We start from the raw sequence: 20,065 nt of genomic DNA, 5'->3' as shown, positions 1-20,065 counted from the left end.
ATTTATAAAGCATATACATCAGTGAACCTATTTCCAGTACCTCTCCATTCCCACCAATCTATTTGTGGAGAACAAGAATAGTAGCAAAAATATCATTTATTAAACACATATTCCAGGCACATTTCTAAGCCCTTCAGCAATGGTAACTCATTTAAATCCCTCCATGTCCTTGTTACTGTCCATATTTTACAGCCTGTGCAAAGAAGTCCACAGAAAACCTCCTCCAAGTCCCTGAGCTGAGAGCTGGTGGGTGCAGGATTTGAATTTAGGCAGAAATGCTGTTTCAGTTGACACACGAGCTGCCTTGTTTGCAGGGAGAACAAGAACTCCAGAATTAACCAGAGCATTTGTTGGCTTCTGGGCCTTGACTATTAGAACTTCCCTGCATCCTGACTGAGCAGAGCTTTGGGATCCCCTTCAGAAGGTGGCCCTGCCCTTCTGGGAGGTGGTCTCACTTGTACACGCGAAGGATGTGTGCTACATAAAGGGAACGACACACACACATCCGGAGGAGGAGAGCAACCAGGCAGCCCGAGGAATTCACCATGATTAAGAGTCAAGTGGGACATTGTTCTTTTAAAAAACATGTAATGAGGGCCGGGGATTTAGCTCAGTGGTTCAACCACCTGCCTTGCAAGTGCAAGGTCCCGAGTTCGATCTCTGGTACCAAAACAAAACATGTGATGAAAGTAGTACAGGTGAAGATCAGGCTTTATGATTTGAAGTGTATACTGACCTCTGTGCCTCTAACACTTCCTACGGATACTTTTAACAGTTTGAAATGGATCTTGCTAGGTATTTAAGATCTATAGATACGAAAATCTCTCTCTTTCTCTCTATACATACACATCTATGCATATATATGCAACTTACAGAGTCAAATCATATTTTACTCCTTGCCCTGGGATTTTTTCCATTTAACAAATTATAATTATTCCATTTTGGAAGGCCATGCCAGTATATTGGGAATTATTTTTTAAACAGCAAAATCATTTTTAAAAACAGTTATTAATGTAAACAATAAAATAAATACCATTTAATATAATAAAATAATTTACTCAACTGCTCCCCTTCCATTAGAAACTGGGCTGTGCCCTGGCTGTATGACTATAGCAAGGGTGGACAGTGTGCCTTGGATGGTCTGGATAAAGCGGTGTAATCCTGCCTTTGAGCACTGGGTTTGCCGTATTTCTCACCCTTTAGAATGCTATATCTCAATTCATTTAGTACATTTCCAAGGTTTTTCATTAATAACAACAAATTTTGTGTTACATACAGCTTTTTTGGTGAAGAAGCTTAACAAACCTTGTAGCTGATTGGTTCATTAACCTCACTATGCTTTTGTCAAAAGGCAAGAGTTGGAATTAGCTTTCTGAACACTGTGTTTTTAAAGATCAGGGAAACACAAAGGTTCTCTATCTGAAGTTCTAAATTTACATCTAATTGCTTCAGAGTTATTCTGTCTTGGAAGGAATTCTTCTACCTGTTGTAGGTTTCATAGTTAAGTCTACACTGTTTCGCTTTTAGTAGAGCAGAGAGTTGTATTAGGAAGAGAAATGTTTCTGGGCCTGGCTTTACACTCAGCTGAGGTGGTTGAGACATTTCAATTGCTTCTCAGCAAGAACTCATTAAAATCTCCTTTCTTTGACCTTTGCTGAAATATTCATCACTTTCTTTTTTTCTAGTTCTCCACTTAAACCTCTGTTACGACCTCATGTCAGAGAGTAATATTATTTTGTGAAAAGTTCTAAAAATACTAATCCTGAGCCAGTGGCAATAGACTCGATGTGCAGGAGGGACAGGGATTCAGTAGTAACTCAAAGCTGTTTGTCTCTGTAGAGTGGCACGAGGCCTTAACAGCCTCGGTTATCCGAGAAAGGCTGAATTAGCCACAGGTAATTTATTATTGCATCGTTTTGTTGAATTGATTTGAGCATTTTCTATAATCTTTGTGACAATATTAGGAATTATCCAAAGTGTACTCACATATATTACATTTGAAGTCTACTGTGTAAGGCTTTCATGTTATGAAAACACAAACCATGTTATAGCGTCAATAAATCATAATTTGGTACCAACGAGAGAAGAACTACTTACAATTCTGTGCCTCTGCAGAACCTCCTTTTGTCTGCATTCAGTGCCTTGTGCAGGCTGAGTTCATTTAGAAAGTGGTTTCACACATCCTGTCCCATACAAAGAGTGAGGAGCTAAAGTGGCCTGAAGAAAGCGCTCTTTATCAAAGCTCTCACCTTCCAGGCCCGGAGGATGCTTCACTGCCCAGGGGTCCCCACCTGCAGTAGGCCTCAGTAACACAGCAATAGCATGTATAGTTTGGATTTAACCCCACTAACTTCTTCCTCGGAATCTGTTACCACAAACCAACAAACTTTCCACAGAGCCTTTCGTACTGCGAATTCACGGTTGCCTGCAACATGCAGTGGTTATGCAAGTTTCGCTGGACACTGCTAGTGAGATGCAAAATGTCAACCACATTTGTTCCTTTGTCTCAAGCTAAGCCCATGCTTTGTAAGAATCTGTGACAGAAAACAGCCCATTTTTCTGCCATCGCTACCACACGTTGCTGTTTCTGTCATTCAATAAACGTTCAGTGAGCATTTGTTTGGTCTCTTCTGAGCAAGTGGCTTCAGGTAGGGGCATACATAGGTGAAAAAGACAAGCTGCTTTTCCTCAAGGCTGTCACAAAGGCCATAACCGCTTTATAGAGAGGAAGGCTGCAGTGCCTGTGGGATTACAGGGCAGGGTCAGCCGAGCGGGACCGGCTGTAGCTGGGGTGCAGGAGTTTTTACAAATAAGGGAACTCTTAAAGCAGATCTGGAAGGGTGAGAAGATTTTACTAAACAAATGGGGAGGAAAAATCTTTCTTTTTTGGCACAAGGTGTGTCCAGTTATACAGCTTGTTATGTAGGAGGAACTGCAAATGATTCTTTCGACTGTATTGATATAATCACCACACGTGACGGAGGTGTTGGGCTTAGAGTGGGAAGGTGCTGGGCAGGAAGCAGTTAGACTGACATTGAAGGGAAGTCAAAGTAGGAACCTTACATAACCACGAAAATGGATTTAGACTCAGTCTGGTGGTTGAAGTGGGAGCCAAGGGAGGATTTGAAATAGGTGCCTGATGACGTGAGGAAAATCGCTCCAGCTGAAGTATGAAGAGTGGGCTGGAGGGGTCCAGAGTGCAGGAAGGAGTCCTTAGCGAAGGCACTGTTGTAATGAATAGTCTGAATGGCAGATGGCAGAGCCTAGGAAGTGCGTATGGACTGAAGAGTTGCAGCTACTTGGCGTGAAAGTAAAGTGGCAGTGTGTGGGGATCCTCTCACTTCCGGAAGAGAAGACTTGGGCAAAGGAAGACTGGACTCAGGCAATCATAGTAGAGGGTCCTGAGGAGAAATTTTGGTGGTGACACTTGGGGTTGGAAGACCCTATGGGAATCATGGCCAGGATTTCTATTGGGCATCTCTGGCAGAGCCCAGGAGAGGGCAATGGGTCGGGGGCACAGCTCTGGAGAGGTCATGGCAGCTGGGACTGAAGCCACAGGAACCGATGAGACCAGGAGGAAAAGCATTTCAGATGAGAAGAGAAAAGGACCACGCACAGAACCGTGGGTGACAGTGAGAGCCAAGACCTGAGTGGTGAAAGGGAGCCAGAAGGTGTGGAGGAGAAAATGCCCAGCAAGATGGAAGAACAAGCTGCATGATAGCAAACTTCATGCTGTGCTATTTTTCATGCATTTCTACTTTTCCAGCTTGGATGTGATATGTATGGGGGGATTGAACCCAAGGTTCACTCTCTGAGCTACAACCCAGCTTTTATATTTTAGTTTTATTTTGAGACAGGGTCTCATAAAGTCACTAAGTTGCCAAGGCTGGCCTTGAACTTGCCGTTCTCCTGACTCAGCTTCCCAAGTAGCTGGGATTACTGGCATGCACCTGCAAGTACGGAGTCTCTGATATGTATTTTTTCATATGAGTCAAATATACTTCTTATCTGATATATTGATTTTATTTTTAGATGTAGTGGTTTTCAGTTCCTTGTGAACTAGACACTGAATTCTGATTACTTTAGACAGGACCTTTTAGAATTTGGACCATATACTTTCATGTGGTATTTATAGCAGAGGAAAGTAAATCTGAATTCTTTTGGTTCATGACACCTTTCTTTTGGGACAGCAGAGACACACAAAGGGAGTGGGAAGGAAGTGTGGGAATTAGAGCAATCTATTATAAGAGAGGATATTTTGAGAGGAAAATTTTAGCTTCTAAAGACTCTTTGTTCTCTTACTACCTGTACCTTAAAAGAATCCCTAGATTATGTGACTGTTTTTGGCTTATGATGGACTCATCCTAGGTATGAGTAAAAGTAGATAAGGTTTATAAGCTATTAAAATAACATTTTTATTAAGTAAAATTTCTTCCACATTTGTATCTAATCTTGCTATTTTCTTTAGAATTCTTTGGGTACTTTGGATATTTTAATTTTCAGATTGGTGTTGGTGATGTGTATATTCAATTCTGTACTTAAATAGAGGATATGAGAGAGCTAGATGGAAAATGGGTAGATAGATTTTGATTGAGTGCTTTATGATTTTCAACTCTATAACTGTTGCTTTGTACAAGAATGAAGTCTCCAGAACACCTTGCAATATTTAGAAACATCCCAGCCAGATTCATAAAATATCTCTGCCACAAAGGAGCTGTATTTTAAACATTTACTTGTAGGCAGATCGCAGAACATGTTTCTCATGTGGAAATGATGTCATCAGTGGGGCTGGTGTTCAAGCCTCGCTCACTATGGTGGTTTGAAATATGTCCAGAAATTCTTTGACAAATCCTATAAGTGGCAGAGCTAATTCCGCTCTCTTAGCGGACTTAGTGACTTACTTCTAACAAATTGGAAAAAAAAAAAAACCCCCAAAAGCGGAGGTGACTGAGTGTGGCTTCAGAGACTAGGTTATCATAGGCACCTGGCCCCCTTTTTTCCATCTCTCCTGGATCGCTGGGCCAGAGAGAAGCCAGCAGCCATGTCCAAGCGTGTGCAGGAGGGTTGCATGCTGGGAACAGAGTCTACATGAATGAGCCACCTTGGACGTGGATCCTCCAGGTCTGTCAAGCCTCTGGAAACTGCTGTCCTCACCCTTAACCCCACAGCACCTTCTTGAGAGGCTGCTCCTGAATTTCTGACCCACAGAAGATAGGACCTGTTTTTTTTTTTTTTTTTTTTTTTTGTCATTTTAAGACTCTGGATTGTAGGGGTTTTCGAAGTAGCTCTTCCACACTTCTTTCTTTGGTATGATTTCTTTATACTTAAGACTGTCCAGTAGTCTCTCTTATCCACAGTTTTGCCTTTTGTGGTTTTCAGTTGCCTGAGGTCAACTGCAGTCTGAAAATATGAAATGGAAAATCCCAGCAATAGCAATTCATAAGTTTTCGATTGTGTGCTGTTCTGAGCAATGTGATGAAAACCTTGCCATCCCCCACCCTGCCCTGGACATGGACCCATCCCTTTGTCCAGGGAGCCTGCACTGTCTACCTACCCGTTACTCCCTCAGTAGCTCTCTCAGGCATAGTTCAGGGTGTTTGTATGTGTGTGCATGTGGGTGCACGTGTGTGTGTGTGTGTTTCACTTTTTTTCCTTTCCTTAGTATTAGTTTTTACTTTGAGCTACAAAAATAGGGTCCATCAATTCTATAAGACTGCTTAATTAGTGAAAATAATACTTTTCAGATACTTTGTGGATTTGTTACCCCATGATTTTCATCTCGTTCTCAGAATTTGTCCTATTTATGGTCGTACTTTGGTACTTGACTGCTTTGAAACTCATGGAATTTGGTACCTGATGCATTTTTGATGCAAAAATTTCATCTCATTTATTTCAGCCTGGAATTTGTCAGTATTGGTTGCCTCATGAATCACTACCCTTTGTAGTCCAATTTGTTTGATGTTTGGTACTAATTGCCCCTCATGAAACCAATTAATGACAAATATATTATATTTATATTATAAGTGTATTACATTTAGGTAAAATCAAGGAACTAAAGATATTCAGAGATTTCAACTTTCTTCCTGGAAGCATTCAACTTTCAGCTTCCTGGCTTTGAAGTTTCTATTGATACAAAGAAAAAACAAAAACTGTTTATGTGGAGACATGTATTTTTACTACCCATGTGGAACTGAAATTTGCGGATTTTATGACTCCCCTTGAAATAGAATTATCACAGAAACTATCGTAAGATGTTTTTTCAACATGTGCAAGTCCTAAAAGATGAACTGCTAAGAATATATCATTAATTCTCTTTGGGGATTTTAAGAGATAAAATGAGTGTTATATTCATTTTTGACACGGAGAATGCAGTTCAGAGAGCTGTGCCACCCAGGAAGAGTCACATGTAATTAGGTTGAGTAGATGGAGGCAGACAAAAATTTGAGCATAAAGGGGAGTTGACTTTATGGGGGGAATCAGGATTTCACAAGTTTTAGTAGAACCAATTTTGGCTGGGGGAAAGGAAGAACTCACAGATGGAGTTTGACATTAATTTATGTCCCAGGACAACTGATTTGGATCATGATTTCTCAACAGCAGCACTTCTGACATTTTGGACTGGAGAGTTCTTCATCATGGGGAGTGTCCTGTAAATTGTAAGATGTTTAGAAGCATCCCTACTCTCTACCCATAAATGCCGTAGAGCCACCCCATCCCCCAGTTTTTTGTGGTTTTTTTTGGAACCGAGGATCGAACACCCATCCTTGTGCTTGCAAGGCAGGTGGTGGCACCACTGAGCTAAATTCCCAGCCCAAATCTTTTCTTTCTCCCATCCCCCAGTTTTGACAACCCAAACCTGCTCCCAAAGGCAGCATACTCCCTGCTGGGCAAAGTGGCCTGAGTTGAGAACCAGTGCTCTAGATCAAGCAGTTCTAGCACTGAGGATCCGTTTTGTGGCACTGAGTTCTGGCACTGAGGACCCGTTTTATGGAAGACTTTTCTAAGGACTGGGGATGAGGTGGGGTTTTGGATTTTTACATGTCTTTTTCTTATTAATATATGTTTTCCATACATAGTAATTACATGCCCGAGCACTAGCTTCACTACCTCAGCTCCACTTCTGCTCATCAGGCATTAGGCTCTCATAAGGAGCACACCCTAGATGCCTTGTGTGTGCAGTTCACAGTGGGGTTTTCACTTCTATGAGAATTTATTGCTGCTACTGATCTGAGAGCAGATGGAGCTCAAGAGGTGATCTGATAAATGGGGAGGAGATCCTGGAAATACAGATGAAACTTCACGTGCTTACCTGTTGCTCACCTCCTGCTGTATGGCCCATTTCCTAACAGATCTGTGTCCTGGAGGATGGGACGCCTGATTTAGATAAAGCCATTAGGAGCTGATATATGAGGCAGAAACCTGTGTTTAAGTTTTTGGAAAGAGAAGATTGTCAAGTAAGGAGTATCTTTTTGCTAAAGGAATGTGAAAAAGGTTGGAGGAAAAAAGAGAGGCCCTTGTCTGATGAGGCCTCCCTCAGTTCCCTTCCTTGGGTAACCAGCAGGCCTTGGTGTGTGTTCCTTAAGTTTCATGCTATCTCCAGGGATGTCTTACAGAGCAGCAATTCCTGTCTGGAGCTTGCTAAGTCACAGATTATTGGCACCTAGAATTTCTGACCCCCACACCTGAGATGGGGCTTGAGAAAGATTTGGCATTTCTTACTAGTTCCTAGGTGATGCTGATATAGGGACCATGTCTTGAGAACCATGGTTCTAGCATAAACTACCTTTGGCATTATCTGGTGTTGGACCATTCTTCCTTATCTGTGTGATTTCCTTTATGCCCAGGCTTGCTACCCTTGCTTCTCCTTACTTTTGGTCTTTCTGTTTAATATTTGTATCACTTGACTCCCATGGTTCTTAATTGTCTTCTTTAACTCCCATTCTGTACGAGGACCAAAGGGAAAATGCTTCCTCTTTCTTTTTCTTCCCTCGAATTACAGGCGACTCAGTTTCCCTCTTGATGTATCCTGTACCATCTCTTATGACTGCCTGTCTCTTCGGAAACTTTTTCCCTAAGGATGGGCTCTATATACGCAGGACAGTTGTCAATAATCTAGGGTTATTTAGCATCTTATATATTGTTTTGACTATAGTAGCAAGTTTTTAGGGAATATCTGATGTTTAGATATTCTTCTGAGATGATTCCTTGAGAAACGTCTTTCTACAGAGGACATTTTAATTAATTTACATAAATGTGTAATTTTACACTTGCCCACGTCAAAGCTTATCTGCAAATTTCTTGCCCACTCACATATCCTCATGAGATGTCCTTATCAGATTGCATTCCATTACTCAGAAAAGCATACTGAGGGCCATATGCATTCTGGGGGATGTTTCTGTGTCCTATCCTTTCTTAGTCATTAAAATGTTTTCTTTAATATGTATAGATTGATCCCTGGAATAGCATCCATGTTTTTATGTGTCAGTGGCCCTTTGCTGAATGTGGCTGAAGACCTCTCTATCCTGGACAAAACAGAATCAGACTACCCTAATCTAGTTTTGAGTCAAAAGCAAACTTTTTCCTCTCTTGTGCCATCTCGTTTTCCTGGGGTGATTTCCATTTAGGAGCTGAGGCTGAATGCTGACAGAGCTGACAGTTCTGTCACTCTGGATCTGACGGTGAACTCATTTCAGGGGGGCTCCATGGCCACGACAGTTTGGATTGCAGCACGCTTAGGGTGGCCTTTATGCAGCAGTGAATGTGGGCTTTATTGATTCTGCAACAAACAGCTCCCTCCCACGCTGCACAGTCTCTGAAGCCACCTGCTACCCATGCAAACTTGGTGACTCCTTGCTAAGCCAGCCCCTCCTCCTTCAGGTGTTCACCTCACCACCTCGCAGGATCTTCCCTGACACCCTGGCCAAGCCACAGTGCCAAGTGCTCTGCTCCTTGGGGACACTTTGCACAGTGTCATTAATTATTTTTAATAATGTGATGAGTCACTCGCTTGCCCGACAGTTCTCTGAGGACAGTGACTATGTCTTGGGCCATTGTAAATCCCTAGTGTCAAGCACAGGGCCTGGTGCCTGGAAGGACCTCAATATTTAATGGCTCATTGGTCCACTCATCCAGTTTTCTCTCTTGAATAACACTAAAAAATTGAACTCTGCTTCTAAACTTTCCATTCTGACTGGTCGTGGTCGTACATCTCCCCTTCATTTCCCTGCAGTGTTGTATTCTCTAAGCTTTGTTTGGTTCCTTAGCATTTCTTTGTAAGATGTGGTCTCTATACCTTCTCCCACCCTGGCTACCCAGTTTGGATATTCTGTGAAACACAGAGTTCTGGGTATCAGCACAGACACATGGAAGTATTTCCTTTCTCTAGTCAAGTATGGCCCTCCCTGGGACACCTCAGAACTGCTTTAATGACTTGGCCATCAGAGTCACATGCTAACTAATGCTACAATTCTTATCACTGCAATGCTTCAGTTATTTACAGGATGCAGTTTAATTATACAGGCAATATATGATCATTATGAAATAAACTAGAGTATTTAGAGGCAAAATATTTTAAAATCACTAAATAATGCCATCTAGGCCCCAGAACATCCAGTTGTTAAAACTTTATATATTAATGACTTTGCCCATGAGATTTGCATATTAATATGTATGTATATATATGAATGTGAGTGTGTATTATGAACTTATATATGTTTTCTCTCCATCTGTACATGGCTCTGCACACTTTCAGGAATTGAATTTGGTTGCACCTGAGTGCTACATCTCATCACTATATGTCATCAGCTGTTTAACTTGGGATATGTTGCTTATCTTTTTGAAACTACAGTGATATAGTCATGTACAGTTAAATAGTTATATAATTATTTAGTACACAGGCTCGCATAGCCTCACAACATTTAAGTAGCTACATAGTTTGCATAGTTATATATACTATTCCATTTTGTGGATGTACCTTCTTACACCATCTCTTGATTAGGTTTTCTCTACCTTATAATTTAATTTTTTAATTCTAAAGCTGAATGTAATGTTTTTGTATTTGTTAAATTTTATCTTGTTGATAGGAACCAATATCTCTGGCTTTCTGATAATTCTGAAGTAGATTTTAGCCCTCATCTTTTGATCTGGTAATATATATATTTCATAACCAGATATTTCCACCAAATTATAGATAAAAGAGTTACATGTGGTCAAGGTAGTAGAGACCTGTATATCCCATCATTGTTACCTTTATAGCAGTTCTCTGCCATCATCCTAGGGAGATTAATCCTGGAGTAACCCACACACATTGGCTAAGGTTATTGCTAGACTTTTGAATCTGTCCGTCTGACTGGGATGCTCCTGATGATGTCCCTCTCTGGTCCCAAGGGAAAATAGGAGAGATCCAGTCAGGAGCCCAGATGGAAGGAAAAGAGATTGCCTTAGTAGCACTCTCATGACCTGGCTCTCCAGTAGGAGTTTCTTAGAAGTAAATAAGGCTGGGTTAGCATGAGGAGATTTTAGTGAACACATACTGGTTCCTTGAGATTTTCACATTTTTCTTAATAGTACAGGAGCTGCAGACACATATGGTTTAAAATGCTAATGCCTCAAGAGAGAGAAAATCCATAGCAACACATCCAAACCAACATAGGAGATAAATCCGTCGCAGCCTTTTACTTTAGAAAGGTGGGGTGGGGTGGGGTGGAAGAGGTCTGCTGGAGGGAGAAAGCAAAGAATAGGGGAAAGGGATAGGCTGGGAAGATGGAGAGCATTTTTATTTGCTTCATTATTTTTCCCTTGGGATGCCACTGCGTCTCAACGAACAAACAAACAGAAAACAAAACGGAAGGGTTGGGCACACCAAATGGTGCTATGTTTAATAAAGTCATCCTAGCACGAGATACAAACACTTTCTGATTCTACTTACTGTAAAATGTGTATTTGCCAGTTAACTGTGTCTACTTGAGTAAGAAACGCCCGACTAAATTGGATCAGCATCGTTTTGGGTGTGGTTGAAAGGATGTACCGAAAACAGAAGATCCACTCAGGGTGTGAGTGACATCAATCAATAGGTTTGTCGCCTGGACGGAATAAAAGGGGAAAGAAGAAGGAAGGAAGGAAGGCTGCTTCCCCTTGGACGTGGTCTCCTGGCTTCCGGTGCAGACCCTCCGGGGCTCCTGGTAGGAACTCCCAGGGGACACCGCAGTGAGGGCCAGGTCTTCGACTGGATCCTTCGGCTCTCCAGCGTGCAGACAGCTCTTTCTCACTCTTCCACGCCCAACTGTGCAGGCGGCCATTGTAAGCCTCTTGTAAATCCTTATGTATTTGTAGTTCGTATCAAATCTGTTTCTCCCCTAAGCACTGATGATACAGTGTTTACTATTTCTTGTTCACTCTGTGTTGTTAAAATAACAATACTTTTAAGTAATATTGGGGTCATGCTCTCTAAAACACTGCCTTATTTATTATCTCTTTCACTTCTTTAATACAGTTCAGGAAGTGGGTAGAGTATCTCTCAAAAAGGAAAAGAGAAATGGAATGACTATGTGATTTTCCCTGGGGTTTGTCACAAGTTAAAAGTAGAATTAAGATCATAAGACAGAGGTTATATTTTGGGGATTCTCATCTGGAACTCAGTAAAATTCCTCCTCTTCTCCAGCTCCTCACTTCATAGCTCTGCTTCCAGAAACATCCGGCTTTGCACGTCAGTGTTGCTCCATGCTCTTGTGTCTTGGACCACACAGGTCCACCTAAAAAAATGTCCCTTGCTCCTTTCTTTATTAGAAAATTATTACTCATGTATCAAACCTTCACTCTTCTCCTGTTGCAACTCTTCTTTGATTCTCATGTTGCATAACTGTCTTAGCACGTGACCTTGCAAACAGTCACCATTGACCATGACTTGGGAATGATCTCTTGACCCGTGCCTCTTCTCCTTCTCTAAGTACATTGAGAGCCTGCAGCAAGTGCTCAACTATGGGGCCAACCTGAGTCAATGAATAAAAGTACACCCCTGGACAGTATTCTTTGAGGAAGGAAATTTATTTTGATTTTTGAAAATATGTGCAATTTTCAAATAATTGTTCAAATAACTGACATTGTTTATGTTTTTACACATCCAGTTAGTGCTTGCCAAAGTGGGCAAACATGGATATTCTTTATCCATAAGCAACCTGTGTTATAAGTTTAATGGCTATGGGGTTCATGAGGTTCCTTAGAGAAACAGCTGTATTTAAATTCAGATTCCTTATAAGATTGAAGGAATCTTTAGTAGAAATTGCAGCATTTTGACATCATCTATTTCTTTTCAACATTCTGACAGATGATTTGATTAATTTAGTTTTTAATAGGTGTGGGGGAATTTTAAAAGATTATAGCCACAGGATAATATGTTCATAGAGGATCATTTAATAAGTGATGAACTTCATTCTTTTCTTTTTTGTTAGAAACAGAAAAAGCTATGCAGATTGCTGCTGCCAACTTAATAATTTTCCTAATAACCAAGAATGGAACAGCCTTCTCTGTGAATTATATAATCAGCTTAAAACCATACCATATTTCCATGTTCTTTCTGTGACAGAGCATGAAAAACACAAGTCAGGGAATATGGTTATTAGAATTTTTCCCTGCAAAAAGCTTAACCACACTGTATTTAATAGTAAAGTCAAAGAAAGATTGAGTTAGAATGATCAAAACAGCCGCTCAAGAAATATATCTTAATGTCAGCCTTGAGTGGCTTTTCTTTTTTCTGCTAAGGAAATCTAACAGGAACAGGATATTAAAAAAATATTAACCTTCAAAATATGTTTAGATTCTGCTCTGCTGCTAAAGAGGCAAGATGAATATGAGAGCTATGTTTAGTAGAAGGTTTGACCCATAGAATTTGTAGAAAGAGGTCACTTAAATTTAGTTTGGAAGCCAAGACTCTCGCTTACGACTGTCTCTAATATCACACCCTCCAATGCATTCTCCATGCAGCTGGTACAGTTATCTTTCTAAAGGCAAATCTGATTATGTGATTCATCTGTTTGAAGCCCTGTATTAGTGAGCTCTAGACGTCTTAGCCTGGCAGACCAAGTCCTCCCCAAGAGGCCATGCAATAGCTGCCCTAGAAATCCCTGCTTGAGCTAAGGAGCAACTAACGGTGCCTAGGGCACTGCAACCAGGGCTACTAATTATTTTGTGAAAAGCTCTGTCTGCCTAGAATTCATGGTCTTGGTCCAACTTCCTAACCCCACCCTGGGAATTGATACAGGGGCAGATTAAGGGAATTCACCCGTGATCTGCCCCTATATCGCTCTTCTCTCAAGCCACTCCGAATAGTTTGTATGTTTAATTGTCCTTTCTTCTTAGCCTTTAAGCTCTTATTAGTTCTGTGTTGTCATGATCTAATGACAATGAATGGCACTCGGTTGAATAGGTTTATAAGTGTATTCAACAGTATCTGAGAGGCATGGTGACTGTTTCTATTCTCAAAAACAGTATACTCCACAAATGTTTGGTCAGCAATTTCAAAATAAATTGTCCCCATCTTGGGATGTTTCTCTGAGCTTTTGTTGTTATACTTACTAACGTCATGTGAATGTTGTACTTGAAAACTTCAAAGAGTAGTAGGTTTGGTTTATAACTCAACTGTTACTCTGATAATTACATTCCTACTGAAGAAAACACTTTCAGCTAAGAAAACCAGTGAAAGAGCAAAATTCTCAGTTTTGTTCTTTTTATTTTATCTTGTGAAAATATGCCTCTTGACTCATTTTGCCCTGTACTGATGATATTTGGATAGGTTTAGGAATTTGTGGAGAGTAAATATGGATATCCCTATTTTTACTAGGGTCCTAAAGTTGGCTTCCTATGACTATTTAGCTTAGTTCTGTGGTTTTTTTATTCCTTGAGTTATCACAAACCTCAGTGACTGGATTATTCTCTTTCTGATGTATTTAAATCACAAAGTCATATATTAGCAAGTTAGTTGTTAGCTACGGCTGCTGAATTAGTCGCTGCCACTGTCCACAGGTGTAACAGTAACTGTTGAGGTAGGTCCTGTCCCTAGGATATAGGTAGAATCATAGAGTGTTGTGCAGTTAATTTAGTCCATCTTCCTTTTATTTTTCAAAGAAAGAAAACTGAAGCCTGGAATCTTAAGTGACTTTTGTGTGGGATTTCATGGCAAGTTCATAGAAGCACTGCATCCCTCCCAAAACATTTTGTATCTGAGGTGGACTTATTCAGATGGCATAGGGCTTAGAGCCAAGAGTTACACTATAGCATACTTTCCATTTTTAATTGTCTCATAAGTTTTAGGCAGTGTCTTAAAAATGCCAGAAAGCACTGAGTTTTTACTTGAATCAGCAGAAACCTTGAGTAGTTGAGTGAAGATTTCTAGTCTGTAATTAATCTGTTTCCAAATGAGCCTGGTGCTTTCCTACAGCTCAGGAGGCCTCTGTATTGAGCAGGTGCAACTTAGAAAACAAGCAGGATCTACAGGCAAACTAACAGAGGCCAGGGAGGGCAAGTAGCCTCAGAGAAACACGCGCCTCGTCTTGGGAGTCCTAAGTTTACCCACTCACCGGTCTCTATCTACATGGCTCCTCTCTAATGTTCTCCCTCAGTAGGTCAACTATGGTTGATAGTTGGCTTTAATCATTTCGCAGTTCTAAGTTAAAAAAGAAAAAGCAATGTTTGTGTGTTAGTATTCTGTGTCTGCATATCTGCGTGTCAGTATTCTGTCTTTTATTCATATTTGAAGGACATCAAAATGATCCGACTTGGAAACCTTGTAGAATGGTAGCATTTTCCATCACAGACAATGTTTCAAACAGCAGTTTTGTCGGTCTTCATCCTGGGAGCTCCTGGCAGGGACAGGGGGATGTTGGAGTAAGGGAAAGAACAGACAAATTAGAGGGAACACTTGCAGGAAGGAACTGTATGCGTTTATATTCTTCAAAGCCTATTATCGTCTTTAACACACATCTACTACTTTAAACTGTCGAGTGAATGACTGGTTGGATGAGTGGATGATGGATGGATATTGTTCTTCTACTTTATGTCATTGTGGATGACACAGGACCGCCAATATAAATTTGTTTTCTCATGATGGAATGCTTTTTTTTCCTTTTCTATTTGCATAAATCAAATAATAACCCTCTAATTCTTCTCTGGTCTCCCATGAAAACATTTCGCTCCTTCTTAAAATTGCTCACTTATGTTCTGGATGATGCCCCATCCTACCTATCTGGGAGCCTTAATTGTCTCTAGATATTCTAATGTCTTCCCTTTCACAAGGGCCCTTTTTATTCCTTATTAACCTCTACTGAACACTTACTAGTTTTCTTACCATGATTGCACAGCATAACAGTACATATTTTACTTTAGAAAAATCTGAGCATCTAATTCAGAGCTGAGTACCTAATAATTAATAAGTACTTTTTGATTGACCAAACCATTGTTCAAATATGAAAACTTTTTTGAGAGTCAATCTGCTTGCCATTTCATTACAGACTGAATATCCACAGAAGTACATTCACCATGGTAATCTAATTGATTATCTTGTTTTCTTGCAAGAGCCTTAGCTATTATCATAAGAAGCCATTTTTACCTTTATTGCTGCCTTTTTGATCTATGTATTGATTTTAAGGTTTGCTTGTTGAGTACTTTACTGTATCCCTCTGTGTACATAAAAGGTCATTCCAGCTGCAAATTAATTACTCCGGAATCAGGAAATAGTTTGTTAGATGAAAGGAACGATGAGGTAATAGTGCATCTTTGGTTGTAAATTCTGAGATATTTTGAGATACAACAAGATTTTAGGGTAAAAAGCATGCATATGTCATGAAACTTCTGGGACCATGAAACGCTCTTCTTTGTGTGTGTGTGTGTGTGTGTGTGTGTGTGTGTGTATGCACTGGGGCAAGAGGACAGAGGATTGCTAACAATCCTAGCTAGATGTAGTTCAAAGCAGATGCAAGGTTATAAATATTACTGCTATGCTTTTCTTTCCTAGATTCTTTCAAAGATAAGTATTTGTTGATATGAAATGCAGTTGCTTTCCATTCCAAACTATATGGGTCGCCTCTAAGAAATTTGCCAAAAACAGCAAAAGAAGTGGGGTAAAGAACAATTTGAATATAAACCCAGCACAGTTGGCAAGAAGTTACGATCCATGCACCATTGGATAGAATTGTAAATGAACTGAATACAGTGCATTTTTTGTAAGTCCACAAAATGCTAGAAATCTGAAGGTGCAAACCATTTTCCAACACCCTGCCACCTTTTAGCGAAATAAACAGATCCAAGTGCCTTTGAAATTCTATTAACTCCTTTTTTGAAAATTTTTTTAAAAAATGTATAACTTTACTATCATTTGCTAAACACACACATATACAAAAATTAAAATTATTCAAAGAAAAGCAATGCAAGGGAAAAAACTATAATAATATTCAAATATAATAGAACTCAACCAAAGCAAAACTGAAAAGTACTTAAACAGTTTTCCATATAATTAAAAAAAAATCTCAAGCATTACAAAGGTTGAGATTTGTTTTAGAAAGATTTTCAAAGTTAATATTGAACAAATAGTGGTCTGGAAAAAAATTCCAATTAGCTAGTAGATTCTACATAGGCAAAATTTTTTAAAATTTAAATTTAAATGCAGTCATGTGACACACGATGGAAATATCATCTGAGAAATATGTTATTAGGCAATTTCATCTGTGTGCGTCACAAAGTACCACACACAGTGCCAACTTCTAGTGCAAACTGAGAAGGTATGCGTCAATCATCTGTGATGGCCCCTTGATATTATCCAAATATGCAGTTAAACACCAGATACATGAGGCTACCACTGGTATAGAGGCACACTGTTTTACAGTAAACTCTTTTATATAAGTAGGATTATGCTCTAAAGGATGAAAAGCACAGCATGTTAAAACAGTAACAGTCATTTATCACACTATCGAGTACTGTGTACTGTACATAGTTGTATGTGCTTCTTCTGGAAACACACCCTTCTCTCCTCTGATCTCAGTGACTCTTCCTTCCCAACCCACTGATGAGCTCCAGCCTAGTCTCTATCTACATCTCTTCCTGTAGTCTTAAACACAATCTACACATGGATTCTTTCCAGATTCCAGCCAGTGACTCTGATCTCTCCCCTTCCCCTCCTGCCACCCCTACCCCTTTGGGCCTTTTCTTCCTATTTCAAATTATTGATTATTCATTTTAATCATTTTAATCCTTAATTACACTTTCAGTTTCTCACACTAGAGAAACTATTCAGTATTTACACATGTGTGTCCTATTTATTTCACTTAAGAGTATGGCCTCAATATGCATCCATTTAGCTATAAATGTCTCTAGTTTCTCATTCTTTATGGCTGAGTAGTACTCCATTTTATAAAAAAAACACACCTTCTTTATCAAGTCTCCAGTTGATGGGCACTTGGGCTGTTTCCAAGCTTTAGCTATTACAAACTGTGCCGCTACAAACACGGGTGCACATATATCTCTGTGGTATGATTCTTTTAATTCTTTTGGGAAGATACCCAGCAGAGGAATAGCTGGGTCAAATGGGACCTCTAAGCCTAGTTCTTTGAGGTATCTCCATACTGACTTCCACAGTGGTTGCACCAGTCTGCACTCCCACTAACAATGGAGAAGGGTTCCTTTCTCCCCAGACCCCCACCAGCATTTGTTATTGGATGATTTCATGATAACAGCCATTCTTTCTGGGGTGAGGTGGAATCTCAGTGTTGTTTTCATCTGCATCTCTCAAATGAACAGTGATGTTGAACATTTTTTCATATATTTATTTGCTGCTTTTACTTCTTTGTCTGAGAAATGTCTGTTCATTTCAGATGCCCATTTTTGAATTGGGTCTTTGAATTTGGGAGATCTAATGTTTTTCAGTTCTTTATATATCCTAGACAGTAGTCCTTTGTCTAAGGTACAGCTGCCGAAAATTTTTTCCCACATTGTTGGTTGTCTCTTAGCTCTGCTGGTGGTTTCTCTTGCAGTGCAGAAGATTTTTAATAAGATGAGATCCCAGTTGTTGATTCTTTGTGCTAGTTCCCATACTACTGAGGTTTTGTTCATAAAGTCTTTTCCTATGCCAATGTCCTCAAGAGTTCTACCTAAATTATCTTCCAGCAAGTTTAGTGTTTCTGTCTCAATATTTAGATCTTTAATCCACTTCGATCTTAGTTTAGTGCATGGTGATAGGTATGGATCTAGTTTTAATCTTTGGCAGGTTGAAATCCAGTTTTTCCAACACCATTTATTAAATAAGCTATCTTTCTTCCAATGAGGGTGGTTGGCTCCTTTGTCAAAGATGAGGTGGCTGAGTGTGTCTGGAGTTGTTTCTGCATCTTCTAATCTATTCCACTGATCTTTGGGTCTGTTTCTTTGCCAGTACCATGCTGTTTTTGTCACAGTAGCTTTGTAGTATATTTTCAAGTTGAGGATTGTGATATCCCCAGCCATGTCTCTGTTGCCTAGAATTGCTTTTGCTATTCTAGGTCTCTTCTTGTTCCAAATGAATTTTTGGATTGTTTTCTCTAGCTCTGTGAAATATATTGTTGGAATTTCAATTGGCATTACATTAAATCTATTAACTTCTTATCCAGACTCCAGTAAACTCTTTTCTTTTTCAGTGTGATAGTAGCCTTCATTTTTACCCCCAGCCACATCCTAGTAAAAATAAAAAAGGACAAATGGCTCCCAAATTGAGGCTACTACTCAGAGAGGGGGGTGTCTGGGCCTTTTTGTTCTTAGATTGCAAATGTATTTCCTTGGAGGTCAGGGGTGGCTGTCTCCAGCAGTCACCAAAATCACCTTAGATCCCAGAGTTCCCTTCTTATCACATAAGTTATTTAGAAAAATCTAGGCTATCTTTCAGATGCTCATCTCAAAAATACCTAACATATTTTAGAGGACTAAAAGCAAAATTCAAAATATCTAAGAATGCCAGATTATTTTCAGTCAGGTTCATAAATACTGTGCTGTAACATGAAGTTAGAATTCTGTTCACAAAAGCCCTATATGAATGCATTCTTTTATCCCAGGCTAATCTGTCATGATTCACAGTTTTTTGTAAGAGTTCTTGAATCTTGGTGCAATAGAATGATGTCGAGGCAAAGAGAACATCTTGTTTGCTTTCTTTCACTGCATAGAGCTCCATGACACTGCTGTTTCTGAAGAGAGGCTGACAGTGGCATGCTTAGCTGCAGACAGACTTCGTGGCTGCAGGGATTGAGTGGCATCTGAGAGCTGAGACTGAAGGTACACTAACATGTCACCAGGGAAACTCTGAGCATCATGTCTTCCCAGGCAAGTGTCACTTAGCAGGTTGCACAAAATGTGCATTTCTATTGAGTCACCTGGTCGACCTACCTGCATGCCTACCCAATAGCACCAAGCCAAAAGGATTCACATCACCTTAAGAAATGTCAGGGTAAATCAACTTAAAAATCATTGTGCCAGCACAAATCCATGGCTTGGTCTTACCTGGCTGCTGGTAGAGAAGCTGAGTGAGGGCTGCTCTGTGGGGTCTTCTGCTTCACCTCAAGTGGCTCTTTCACAGGGCTGGAGCACAGCCCTTTGACATCATTCTTCTTCATGTGTTTGGAAAGACTGGGACCAGAACAGATGGCCTAGATATGGGCTCCCATGACTACCAGGCATGCCAAGCAGGCAGATGAGTGATCTGGCTTGTTCTTTCTCTTTTAAATTGCAGTCAGCCAGGGAGAAGCGGTGAAAATAAATCAATGGCTCCCTCCTCCAGGCCCGCATGTACCTCTCAGTCATCAAAATAAGAAGTGTCCTGTGGCCGCTGTTGGGTGCTTCCTCTGCTAGGAAGAGCCTTTTGCACACTGGAGATTTGTACAACAGTGACCAGGTAGCATCTCATCTCAGAAAGGCCACCTTTTGGTTTTTGTCAGGGACCAAATGTTGGCACTGCTTGGATGGCAGCAGGTTCTCAGGGAATGTTGTTCATTCCCTCCCAGACGCCTCTCGTACTTTGTGACTGGGTTTGGTATTTTTGGTAACTGAGTGCTAACTGTTTACA

At 40.2% G+C, this 20,065-nt stretch overlaps 1 protein-coding gene across 3 annotated transcripts in view; it reads left to right on the top strand.

Annotated features, from left to right (window-relative positions):
* The window catches only part of Fgf14 (fibroblast growth factor 14), a 629,887-nt gene that overhangs the window by 43,629 nt on the left and 566,193 nt on the right, over positions 1-20,065 (top strand). Inside the window, exon 2 of one of the 3 annotated variants that reach the window (XM_087193215.1) lies at positions 19,170-19,326. The exons of the other annotated variants lie outside the window; for them this stretch is intronic. The gene's annotated coding sequence lies outside the window, so the exon portion shown is untranslated. The remainder of the gene's footprint in view (positions 1-19,169; positions 19,327-20,065) is intronic. 3 annotated transcript variants of the gene reach the window in all.

The sequence above is a fragment of the Heterocephalus glaber genome, unplaced genomic scaffold, assembly GCF_053883595.1.
Source record: "Heterocephalus glaber isolate CG9 unplaced genomic scaffold, H.glaber_assembly_v1.0 deba00001579, whole genome shotgun sequence".
NCBI classification, from domain to species: domain Eukaryota; kingdom Metazoa; phylum Chordata; class Mammalia; order Rodentia; family Bathyergidae; genus Heterocephalus; species Heterocephalus glaber.
Note: the sequence above shows the minus strand (reverse complement) of the source record. Positions and strands in the feature narration are given on the sequence as shown.